Genomic DNA, 13455 nt, shown 5'->3' with positions numbered 1-13455 from the left:
ATCTATATATATATATATACATATACATATGCATATTTATATATAAAATATAAAATTCACACATATAAAACAAAATAAGGAAACAGCATTTTATTTAGCTTATACTATATGCTAGGCACTGTGATAATTGCTGTATTAACATTATCTCATATTATCCTCACAACAACCATGCAAGGTAGGTGATATTATGATCTACATTTTACAGTTGCAGAAAGTAAGGCAAATAGATATCAAGTGGCTTACTCTAGACCATATTGTCATTATCTAAAACCAAATTTGAATACTAGTCTTTCTTACTTAAGGTCCTGAGTTCTATCCACTCTGCTGCTTAGCTGCTTTTAGGAATCATACACACTGTAAGATTAAAAATTAATATATAATAACTCCAAGTATTATATTTTATAAGATTTATTAATGATCACTTGAGGAAGCTAATCACTTTTTCATATCAACTTCTCTCTTTTCTGACTTATCTATTAAGGGAGATTCTACAATCTTCTTCTTGGGAAAATATAATTGTTTCTACTTAAAAAGAATATTCCTTGAGGCAATATGGAAAGTTTCTAATTCTGTCCAATATTTAATTCACTCTATCTTTGCTCCTACTTGACTACATTTAGAGTTATGAACTTGTTCTTTCAGATGGATATGAATTAAATCACCATTAGTGACCAAACTAAACTGACATAGTCAAGAGCCAATAAAAAAAGATATCTCTCTTTCTGCTGTGATGTAGTTAGAAATCTAGTCATTTCTCTTCTTAAGGTTTCTGAGTGACTTCTTCCATTTTGGGGGAGTGAGATCTGTACCCCAGATATGTCTTTTTACCATGATATGCAAAGGATCCTTGAGAATAGTGATATATCACAATATCATTCTCTTCACCCATCTCCCAAAATATATAGCCATAGTTGTATCATTCCATTTGCCATGTTATGAAAAAGAGAAATCTTTTTATTCAACTGTTCTTAATCTGATTTTCTTTTTGTATACACTAAACAATATTGCAAAATTCTGAATATTTTGCAAAAAATAATATTTATGCTAATAAAAATCCATTCACAAAATGCTACATACTATTCAGAAAATTTATATATACACATATGAGTAGTTGAAGGATATTATCTAAATACATATAGTTGCACAAATGTATATATGTATATATTTATATGTATTATAAGCAAATAGTAAAAAGATAACTCAGTAATCATCAATAGGACAAGCTAATGCCTTTGACCTCAGTTGTTTTCAACATTACAAAGAGTAGTTTTTTTACTTTAATCTTTTTACCTTTCTACTATATAAAACTATTTCTCATATTAATATTTGCTTGAATGATTTCCTTCAAGGTTCAAGAAGTACACAAAGTTCTTTCTGCCAATGTATTTCCAAAGGGTATACAACCTCCTTTAGTTAATTCTACTTTTTCTCAATTTCAGATTTTTATTTTGACAAAAATTGTTATGTATGGGTTCAGTCAAGGAGTTAAGAGCCTATCTTCATAGTGTAATTGTTATTTTAAGGCATATGTTAAATTGTATTTTATTATACACACATACAAACATAATTAGGATGATGCACAACCTCACAAAATGAAATATGCATTTAAAATATTTGCCTAACATGACTTAAACAAGGATATTACTTTGAAATGTGGATCACTTTTACAAATATGAGTAAGGGAAGAAATGGTTCAACTGAGTGATTTTAGAAATATTCAAACTATTCCTAGGATAATATAATTGAATTCTGAGTTGTCATGCATTTGGGTGATTTCATGTCACCCTTAGAAATACTAATCCAAAACAAATTTTATTTTGCTCACAAAATCCACAATTGCCCTCTCCATAATAATCCATGTTATTCCCTCTAGACAATATCTATTATTTCTCCTCACATCACCAACTTGCAATAACAGAACAAGACCAGAACAATCAATCAATAAATGAAATCAGCATCTGCTCACTCATTTACTTTCCTTTCTGGCCCCCACCTCCCCTCAAAAAAGACACTTTTTTGTTCAAAAATCAAAGGACACAGAGAAAAATTGGGGAGTATTTTCACATTTGTTTAAGCCAATGCCTAACTTTCACTGAGATCTCCCTAGGTTAGTATTTATTTTCATAGTTGTTTTGAAGATGATAATAGCTTAGCATTACTGGTATGCTAGTATGTCCACCATAAAAAAGAAATCAGTTTTTCTGACCTTTTCATCTGATGGGATCAGGTCTCCTGAGATAAAAGAAAAGACAAAAGAAAACAAAAACAAAAACAGATGGTACATGGAAAATATAGTCATCCATATAAATGTATCAGATCAGACTAGGAATGATGATGTAGGGGTGGTTAAAACACTTCAACTAAGCATTAGGCAATGGATCCCAACCACTAAGAAAAGTTGTAATCTCTATCCTTCTCCAAAAGAAAGATACTGAAACTTTTCAGTTGTAGTATTTTTGTTATAATTCATCCACACATAGATCCTCAGCATAGAAAACCTGTTACACCCATTCAACTTTGAAGAATCCAATTTTTAATAAAAAGTGAAATTTCACAGTTGAAAATGAAGGAGACTGAAAGCCAAAGGATATTGCTAATTTATTAGACCTGTCAGTTACATTTCTACTCCCACTATGACACTGTTTTAAGTGTCAGTGAAGCATCAGGATGAAAGACTTTTGGAATGTATCAAAGAAAAGAAAGTTCTTTGACATGTAATGAAGGTACCTTCATTTCACGTAATCTTAGCACTAACTTTGAGGACTAGGCAAACATTTAGTTAATTGTATTCATATTTTTGTGGCCATTCTTGAAATTACTAAACCATTTTATAAATTGTACATTTTTACATAGTATATAACATTCAAGAAATATGTAATTAGCCAACGTAAAAGCATCTAAAACTTCAAATATGGAACACCCATGTCATTGTATACTATACTGTATACTACAAACTGAAAACTTTTATTACTTCTGAAAGGTTAATTTATAGAAATATTAACTAACTTCATATCAATAAAATTATAATGAAGTTGGTGTCTTTTTGAAGCTTGTAGGTTGATATTTACTTGTGTTTTCATTCTTCTTCTATGAAAAAAATCATGGAAATAGTCCCTAATAATCAGAATGAACCTTCAAACTCAAAAACCCTACTTTATTTGGTCAACATGTTAAATGCCATTTAAACTTTTTGTGCCTCAATTCTTTCTTCTACACAATTTTGCAATTGAACAATATGGTAAGCTGAGCTCCTTCTTACTCTAAAATTCTATGCTTCTACGTGTGAATGATACAAAATAATTTTCTTTTAGATAATGACCTATTTTCTAAACCATCTAACAATTTTTCAAAGTCATTATTATTAGCAGTAAGTCAGGAATTATTTGGTTGCAAATATTTTGAACCCATGGATACATTTTCCTTTTTCTATATATTTTAAATGAATGTGACAGTTAGGAAACTGAATTGAAGTCCTCCTTCTCTCCTCCATAGTTTCCTTTGATAATTCACTACTTTTTTCAAGCCTAAATAATGTGCATTATAAAGGATGAGCATATCAGGAAAAGCAAACAAATACAAAGCTCAAGAATACATGAATTTTTACTTGTTTAATTTAAGAATAATAATGATATTCATTTTGTCTTTTAAACTGTGAAAAACACTCTATATACACATAGAGTAAGGGAGGTAAGAGAGAGGAGAGTTTTATTCAATCTTCCCAATAATACAATGAATCAAGAAGTACCAATATAGTTATCTCCATACTACATAAATACTATCAAGGACCAAAACAATTAAAGGTATTATTCAAGGCTACAAAATTCATAAGTGACACAGGTATAACTTGAAAATTGAATCTTTGGAGCCAAAATTTTTAAAAATGTATAGACAAAGATGTTATAGATGTTGATAAATATTCAGTAACATCATACTTCAGTAATTCCATGAATATTTTATCTCATCAATACTAACTACTTCGGGGGAAAGATTGAACTTATTATCATACATTTTCAACCTGTATGATTCTAATTCCCTATTATTCATAGGTCCCTCACAGAGGCTTTATTCTAGATCATTTTATGCTGCATGAGTACCCATGAAGCTCCAGTGTTATGCAGATATTATTTCCTCAACCTCATCACTTGACTAGTCAATTTCTTCTTCTATTCATCAATGTCCTTATCCACATCCTTTATATCACTTATTGCATACAGATAGGCCATAATTGAAAATATACTACAATCTATGGGCATTCATCATGAGTCTACATTGTTCTGTTCTCATTCACAAATATGATTTTTCAGATATTATTATTATTATATGATATTCACAATAATAAAGCATTGCCAAGAAGACATCTATTAAAAAATTGGTTTTTGTACACAGAGAAGTTGAGACTTATTAGAGTCTAAAACCACACTAATTTATATGAATCGGAGGGAATTATTATGAATTACATAATATCTAAAGAAAGACAATTCCAAAACTTTGAGTTACATATAATACCTCTAAGATAACAAGATATTTCCTTATGAAAGTTCCCTTATTTTCTAATTAATTTCATTCAACACATGTACTTTAAGCATCTGTAATGTGTGATACTCATACAATGAATAAATTAAATGGCATAATTAATGAATAAATGTTGCATTTATATAATGTCTGAAGGTGCTTGAAAAAATGTAAAAGTTCTCTTAATTATATTCTTCAGGAAATCTTTGTTTTCTATGTTTGTATTATCTGTGAAATATTCATTTTTTCAATCAACATTTATTTATTACCTATAATATGTCAGGTATTGTACTTGGTGTAGAAGTAAAAAAAAAAAAGTTCCTTTCCTCAGTGAACTAATGTTCTATGTACATAGGAAATAATATAAAGTCCATGCCGTTTCCAAATAAATTCAATCTTAGTTAATGAACTTTTGCTATATGGGAACCTAGTATTTTATAGAAATAACAATGGCAAAAACTCTAGACATATATATTACAGAGTAAAGAAAGCATTTTTTTTTACATTGAAACATATCTGTTTTTTTTTTTACTTTGGAAATTTGCAACTATTTGTTTTAACCTATCTTTGATAAGCAAAATTAAAAGGAATCTAAAACAGCAGTAAAAGGGTAAAAAGAGCACACCTTCTGGGAAACCTTCCAGAGACAGCAACAAGTCACTTTGCCAATGTTAATGCTGTTAGAATCTAAATCAGGATATGGATTTGAGGTTAATCTACATCTAGATAAAACCTAAGACATTCTTTGATAGATGGATATTACTCATTAGAAAGTTATTTTTTGGCATCACAATGTGTGGAAGAAAACTGATGTTTGTAACTGGCACCAGAGTATGAAAACATGAATCTCTTCCAGTAAAGAGAATAATAATGGACTTTCATTGCCATGATTTTGGAAGCAATGTGTTTTCTAAAATTAAAAGAAATCAAATTAATTAACAAATAGGAGGTAGGTGTATTTTAGATATTGAAATTTTATTTCTAAGGACAAATATTTTTCAGAAACCTTTGTAAAAACTCATTTTAAAAAATCATGACCCCTCTCCCCCAAAAGAATAATAAGCCATATAGACATTTTCCCCAGGAGTAATCATTAACGCAGACTATCTCAATTTAAGTTGTACATTTAGGGTGAAAAAAGGCCTTAATTTAGCTTTCTGAATGGTTGCCACATAGAAATAATATCTAGAGGAAAATCCCCCTAGCTAAAACATTTTTCTCTGAAGGTACAGCATAGCATATGTAAAAGTTAAATCAATATAAATTTGAATTATGTGATGAAAACTCATTTGGAACTAGAAATAAATAAACTAAAACTAGATCTGATCAATTAAAATCTTGGTTGAGTGGTTAAAAAAAATCAATGCAATGTTGTAAAAAAGAACATTTGGCTGCCATATATCTATGTACATAGATATATAAATTATTTGTTATCTTCCCAAATCCCACTTCAGTATTCAGGAAATGCATTGCAAAATGCCATAACTCTGAGGACAATATCTGAGGATAGAGGTTTAGGTCAGAAGTTTATGAACAGTCAACGCAGGACTGAACAATTAATTCTGTTGGCATTTATCAAGTCATCTTGGCCAGAGGAAATCATTGCTAGTCCAAATCCTATTACTTAGAGGTTGACAGCTTCAGGTGATAATTCCACATTGCCCTTCCTTGCAGGCTGTTAACCTTCTGATACCAGTGAATACTGAAGACCTCAACTCCTAGATAAAGGGTACTCCTGAAGAATCTTAAACCTAAAACTTATGTTCTTATTTTATTAGTTAGTAAAACCAAGCTCCATCATTTGCAGTTTAGTATGCCAGCATCAATTTTCTTTCCAGAGTGGGTCTTTCCAGATCTCCCCTATCCCATCCCCTTTTAATGTTCCCTTGCTCTTGAAATCACTTTGTATGATTTTGTATACACTTTTTATTTATCTGTGTCCATCTCTCAAGGGAGTATAAGAACCTTGAAGGTATGAACTATTTCATTATTGCCTTTGTAGCTCTAGTACCAAGTGCCTCCCTCTAGAAGCTGCTCAATAGATATTTGGTTAGCTAAATCCACTGTGGTGACCCAAATTTGCTTTTTAATTTAAGATGTTTTGCCAATGGAGCTTATGTGCATGCCCACACGAGTTTGTTTAAATGTAGTTTGTAGGGAAGGATAAGTAAATATTTTTGTAATCCAACAACCCTTTCAAAAGGGAGGCTTTGATTTCTTGCCAAGAGATCAGGAGTTTGGAGTCATGATGCTGGAGTATTCTGCTCTCCTCAAAGAGGGGATATCAGATTAGACATAAATATTCATCCCCCCAAGTACTGTTAGTCAAAGGCAGTAGGGGAATTTGAAGTTCAAACAATTCTATTCAGTATAAAGAGACTAAATAAGATCAAGATATAGGTATAAACTTGACTCCTTTCCCACCAAATATTAGTTACACAGAGTATGTATTACGAATACACTTATCCATGCTAAACAGTAAAATGAAATCAGTGAAGTTACATACATTAAACAAAAACCAGGTGATGCACACTATGAATGTATTCTCCCATTGGGAGTGACATATTCTGCTCAAATAAGAAAGGAAAATCTGTATTCTCAACAAAGAGGAATTCCACCAAACTTCTAATGTAGCAAACTAGTCTCTGAGATATATTTGAGCTCTTCTCTGTATTTTCTCTAACCAAGGTCTTTCTCTCTTAAGGAAGAGCCATCAACATCTCCAGATAATCTGATAAGGACACCTTAGTTGATAAGAAAGTAAGGACACAGAAGATCTTTCAGCTCATGCTTCCAGCTCTGTCTCTGGCAGCATGGAGTTTATTATATATATTTTAAGACTCATTTCACACAAAATAACCCCCAGAACTTCGCAGTTGCGCAGAAATTACAAATTATGTCATGTCAAAGCACAAGAAAGTTATAATTTTATAAAGAATTTTTTCATGAAGATAATGCTGGATGAGGAAAAAGTCCCAAGGCTGAGTCTTATACCTACCTTATCGGGAGGAAAGCACCTGCTGGATGAGTCTTGTCTAATTTTTGTCCACTTTTGACCTTGACTGTCTGAGAACAGTTTTGAGCTTAATTTTCTGCACTGATGTCTTAAAGAGAAACTGAACCTCTGAACTGCTGGCTTACTCAGAGGCATTTTATAATACTTGAGGCTGTCTTCAAAACTAATTTAATATGTTTTCAATAAGGAAGAGCCATCTAGAGGGGTTCAGATAAAAATATCTATTAGAGACTCTGTTTCTCTTATTGGCCTCCCACACTCTCTCTCCACGAATATCTCCCTGAAGAGAGTCTAGAATAGTATGCTTCTTCTCTAAAAGGCAAAAAAGGAATTCTCATCTCCCCAGCTCTCCCCAGCTCCATACTTCACATAGGCAAAAAGCATTGAGTAATCATTCTCTCCATCAATAAGGAGAGTCTTAGGAAAAAAGCCTTACTTGAGTCCTGGAGTTACATTCACAAGAATGCTTATGATTTTGGCTCCTTTTCCATAATGAAAAATTTAAATGTTAATTCAATATTGAGCAGAGTATCATGATATAGCATTACTATTTCAATGCTTTGAAGATCCATAATTTTATTAATTTGGGGCATTCCCTCTGCTAATGCCAAATACGGCAACTGTTTCTTGGAAGTTGTATGAATTTCTGTGACTGAAAAATGATGATGTCTCAAATATATCTATTCTAGGCCTTGCAAAAGAAAATATATTGCTGAGTTCATACTTGAAGACATTTGATGACCTACCACTTTATGTTTTAATCACTGGCATAGCTTTGTAAAAACTTCATTACATAATGCAGCATTGTAAAAAGGTTTTTTTAAGCCCTGATTCTAAAAAAAAAAAAACAAACAAAAAATATTGAATGAAAAAAATAATGCATTTGGAGTGTAAAAGATTTCTGGGAAGTGATAGTAAAAACAAAAGATATAAAATAAAATTTATGAGAATAAATTTTTGCTAAATTGAATTAAATTAAGAATTTTCTTATTGTGATTTGAGATATTCAGGTAAAAAGTGACATTTAAATTTATTTGAAGTTATTTTGCACAGTGTTGCTATACTACAAATATGCAAATGTTTTATTTTTCTGGCTACTCTTTAATAGGAAAAAATTTCTAAGTAGATATGAGTCAATGAAAATCCATTAAAAATAATAATATGAAAAGTGAATGGCTGATAAAATGTCATAACCTTTTTTTTAAAAGTCCCTTTCTATTTGATAACTCAAAATGCAACTTGTGCAGACTTGGAATTCACAAAAAGACTTTATTGGCTTATATTCTTACTATAAAGTTTCCTAAAACAATGTCTTCATTTAGACACTTTTCATGAAATTATATAACAATTTCCATTGATTTGAAAGTATTTAAATAATAAAAGACAAAACTTTTAAGAAAGTGACAAATACTTTTAAATTATGGAATTCATTTTTAAAAGAAGTGAAAAATATTTTAAAATAAGTAATGGGGGGCAGCTGGGTAGCTCAGTGGATTGAGAGCTAGGCCTAGAGACGGGAGGTCCTAGGTTCAAATCTGGCCTCGGACACTTCCCAGCTGTGTGACCCTGGGCAAGTCACTTGACCCCCATTGCCTACCCTTACCAACTCTTCCACCTATATAAAAGTCAATGCACAGAAGTTAAGGGTTTAAAATTTAAAAAAAAAATAAAAATTTAAAATAAGTAATGTTAATGCCTCTATTTAATTCACTAAAAATAAGTTTATTTCTTAATAGATAAATAACTGAAGGGTGTACAACATTTTAGGAAGTAATATAAATTATAATCAAAATAAAATTTGTTAAAATATTTTAATAAGGCAAATCAAAATAGTTCTGAGGTTTTATCTTATAGTTTTTACATTGGCAAAGATGATGTTTAAAAATGAAACTAGTCAATATCAGAGGGTTTATGAGGAGGAGAACACTAAAATATTTTTAGCTAAGAATTAGTTTGATTTTTCTGAAAGAAACTTGGAATTATGCTAGAGAGACCACTACATTACTCATATTTTGACGAAGCAATCATACTACAAGGTGTATCCCTAAAAGAGATCCATGAAACAAAGAAAAGCCCTACATATAACAAAATACTCATTACACTATTTTGTGATCTATAAAATTAATTCATTAAATAAACAAACAAATAAATAGGTAAATAAATAATTGATATCTGTTCCCTTGTTAGCCTAGTTGTAATATATTAATACACTAGAATTTAGGTTTTTTAGCCAATCAAAATGAAGTTCATAGAATTTGAGTGTCTTTCCCCTGCTCAAAGAGCAAAGTTATAGGTAGAAGTTAAATCCAGTTCCCTTTATATTCTAAAACTCCCTCTCTGCCAGACTAGCATCTCAATCTGAGATCTTATCACCTTTCCCATAAAACTGGTTTTTCCTCCATTTCCTTACTTCTATTTTTTAAATTAAAATTCTTACTTTCTTTTCTAGTAACAACTCTAGGAAAGAAGGATAAGAGCTTGTCAAATAAGGTTAAGTGATATGCCCAGGGTCTCATAGCTAGGAAGTGTCTGAGGCCACATTTGAACCCAGGTCCTCCAGACTCCAGCTACCCTCTTCTTTTCTCTAGTAATGGTACCATCAAACACTTTAGTTTAAAATCTTGGCAGAATCTTTGACTTCTCTTTCTCTCTCATCTACTACCTTGAAGAACCAGATGTGAATCCCTGATTATTAGTCTCTCTCTTTCAGAGCTTTCCTATCTCCACAAAATTTCTACACTCATTACTACCACGCTATTTCCTGCCCTTATTTCCTCTGGTCTGGATTTTTGCAATAGCAGTAGTTCTCTTGGATTATCATCTTTCTACTTTCTAATTTATCATACACACCAAATAGATTAATCTACTTAACACACACACACATACATATACATACATATGTGTATATAGGTAGATATAGATATAGATACAAAAAGATACGTATATATAATCTAGGATAAAAAACTTCAAAGGATCCCATTACTCACTGAATGAAGACTCAATTCCTTTGTCTAACATTTGAATTGTACCTTACTTTGAATTTAGTTACCTTGAAAGCCTTAGCTCCTGTTACAATATCAGAGCTGCACAAAAGCATGAGAGCTTGAGAGCTGGTGAAGGATTAATAACAAATGTCCAAATGTGTTCTTACCCTTCTTTCCTAGAGTTGTTACTAGAAAAGAAAGTAAGAATTTTAATTTAAAAAGTAGAAGTAAGGAAATGGAGGAATAAGGAACTCAGAAATGGTAAATTTGAAGGAGAGGTTAGTCAAAATTAAAATAAAAAAAGAAGACTACCAAGAAGATAAAACTAAGTTGAATAAGAATGATGAACATAATAATAAAACATGGGAATTTGGAGATCTAACTCTTGGAAAAGTAAAATAAAAGTGGCCAAATGAAAACACGTTGTCTGGTAGTAAGCAGTTTTAGTCCATATCCTCTTTTTGGCAGGATCAAATAAAATGGTGTTGTTTATACCTAACTCATGGTCTTATTTTCTTTAAACCTTACCTTCTGCCTTAGAATCAATATTGTGCATTGGTTACAGGTAGAAGAGTGGTAAGGGCTGGGCAATGGGAGCTAAGTGACTTGCTCAGGTTTACATAGCTAGGAAGCATCTGGGGCCAAATTTCAAACCAGGACTCCTAATCTCTAGTTAAGGCTCTCCATCCACTGACATACTTAGCTGCTCTGTCTCTACCTCAAATCAAAATCTTAAAGAAATTACTTCACAAAGCTTGAATGCTGAATGTTTTCTTTCACATATTCTCCAGCCCAACTAGACACTTTGCTGTGAATTTTTTATTTATCTATTTTTCCCTACCCTCTAACTTTGCTTATACTACTCTTTTATTTTTAATTTTTCTTCTTTTTATTTTACCAATGATGCATAATAACAAGTTTCCACATAAATTTTCTCAAGTTATATGATCCAAATTGTCCTTCCCTCCCTTCCATCCCCCCTTCCAGAGCTTGTAAGCAATGCAATCTGGGTTATACATGTATTATTGCACAGAACATATATCCACATTGTTCATTTCTATAAGTGAATAATTATACAAAACCAAAACCTCAAATAAACAAGTGAAAAATCATTTGTTTTTATCTACATTCAGATTCTACCAGTGCTTTCTCTGGAGGTGGATAGCATTCTTTTTCATAAGTCCCTCAGAACTGTCCTAGATCATTGTATTGCTGAGAGTAGATAAGTCTATCACAATTGATCATTCCACAATATTGCTGTTATTTGCTATTGCTATTCTTTAAGTTTAGAATGGTATTTATTGCTTAAACCATTTAAACCACTGGTTAAAATATTGTCCTATCCTTGACTGAGACACATTGAGGCTTTCAAGGACAGGGATACCATCACCTTTCAAGACAGCCTATCCTACTTTTGAGCAAAACTAATCACAATGGAAAAGCATAACATACTCAAGTTTGAAAGGGAATCAGAATAGATCTAAAATAATTAACACCAGTATTGGTGACTCTATTTGGTCTTTGGAAACTTTTTGAGATAGATACCCAAGTGCAAAAAGCACAATATCACAACAATACATTCATGCATCTGAAAACCAAGAGTTTAAGGAAGACATTTTAGTTGAATTAAAATTCTTCAATAATTCTACAATTTATCAATTTATAATTGATATTGATTATATTATATATCAATATATAATTATGAATATTCATAATTGTAATCCATTTAAATTCCACAAACTTTTTTCCTTAAATATTTGATTTATAAGGATATCTCTTCAGCAAGACAGTGTATGATAAACCCAAAGAGCCCAACTTTTGGGACATGAATCCACTATTTGACAAAAACTGCTGGGAAATTTGGAAAACAACATGGGAGAGATTAGGTTTAGATCAACATCTTACACCCTACACCAAGATAAATTCAGAATGGGTGAATGACTTGAATATAAAGAGGGAAACTATAAATAAGTTAAGTGAACACAAAATAGTATACCTGTCAGATCTCTGGGAAAGGAAAGATTTTAAAACCAACCAAGAGTTAGAGAAAATTACAAAATGTAAATTAAATGATTTTGATTATATTAAGCTAAAAAGCTTTTGTACAAACAAAAACAATGTAGTCAAAATCAGAAGGGAAACAACAAATTGGGAAAAAATCTTTATAACAAAAAACTCTGACAGGGGTCTAATTACTCAAATATACAAGGAGTTAAAGCAATTACATAAAAAAATCAAGCCATTCCCCAATTGATAAATGGGCAAGAGACATGAATAGGCAATTTTCAGGTAAAGAAATCAAAAGTATCAATAAGCACATGAGAAAGTGTTCCAAATCTCTAATAATTAGAGAAATGCAAATCAAAACAACTCTGAGGTATCACCTCACACCTAGCAGATTGGCTAAAATGAAAGAAGGAGAGAGTAATGAATGCTGGAGGGGATGTGGCAAAATTGGGACATTAATGCATTGCTGGTGGAGTTGTGAACTGATTCAACCATTCTGGCTGGCAATTTGGAACTATGCTCAAAGGGCTATAAAAGAATGCCTGCCCTTTGATCCAGGCATACCATTGTTGGGTTTGTACCCCAAAGAGATCACAGATAAACAGACTTGTACGAAAATATTTATAGCTGCGCTTTTTGTGGTGGCAAAAAACTGGAAAAGGAGGGTATGTCCTTCAATTGGGGAATGGCTGAACAAACTGTGGTATATGCGGGTGATGGAATACTATTGTGCTAAAAGGAATTCTATGTGAACTGGAAAGACCTCCGGGAACTGATGCAGAGCGAAAGGAGCAGAGCCAGAAGAACATTGTACACAGAGACTGATATACTGTGGTAAAATTGAATGTAATGGACTTCTGTACCAGCAACAATATAATGACCCAGGACAATTCTGAGGGATTTATGGTAAAGATGCTACCCACATTCAGAGGAAGA

The sequence above is a fragment of the Gracilinanus agilis genome, chromosome 4 (assembly GCF_016433145.1).
Source record: "Gracilinanus agilis isolate LMUSP501 chromosome 4, AgileGrace, whole genome shotgun sequence".
NCBI lineage: Eukaryota > Metazoa > Chordata > Mammalia > Didelphimorphia > Didelphidae > Gracilinanus > Gracilinanus agilis.
This window is presented reverse-complemented; position numbering follows the sequence as displayed.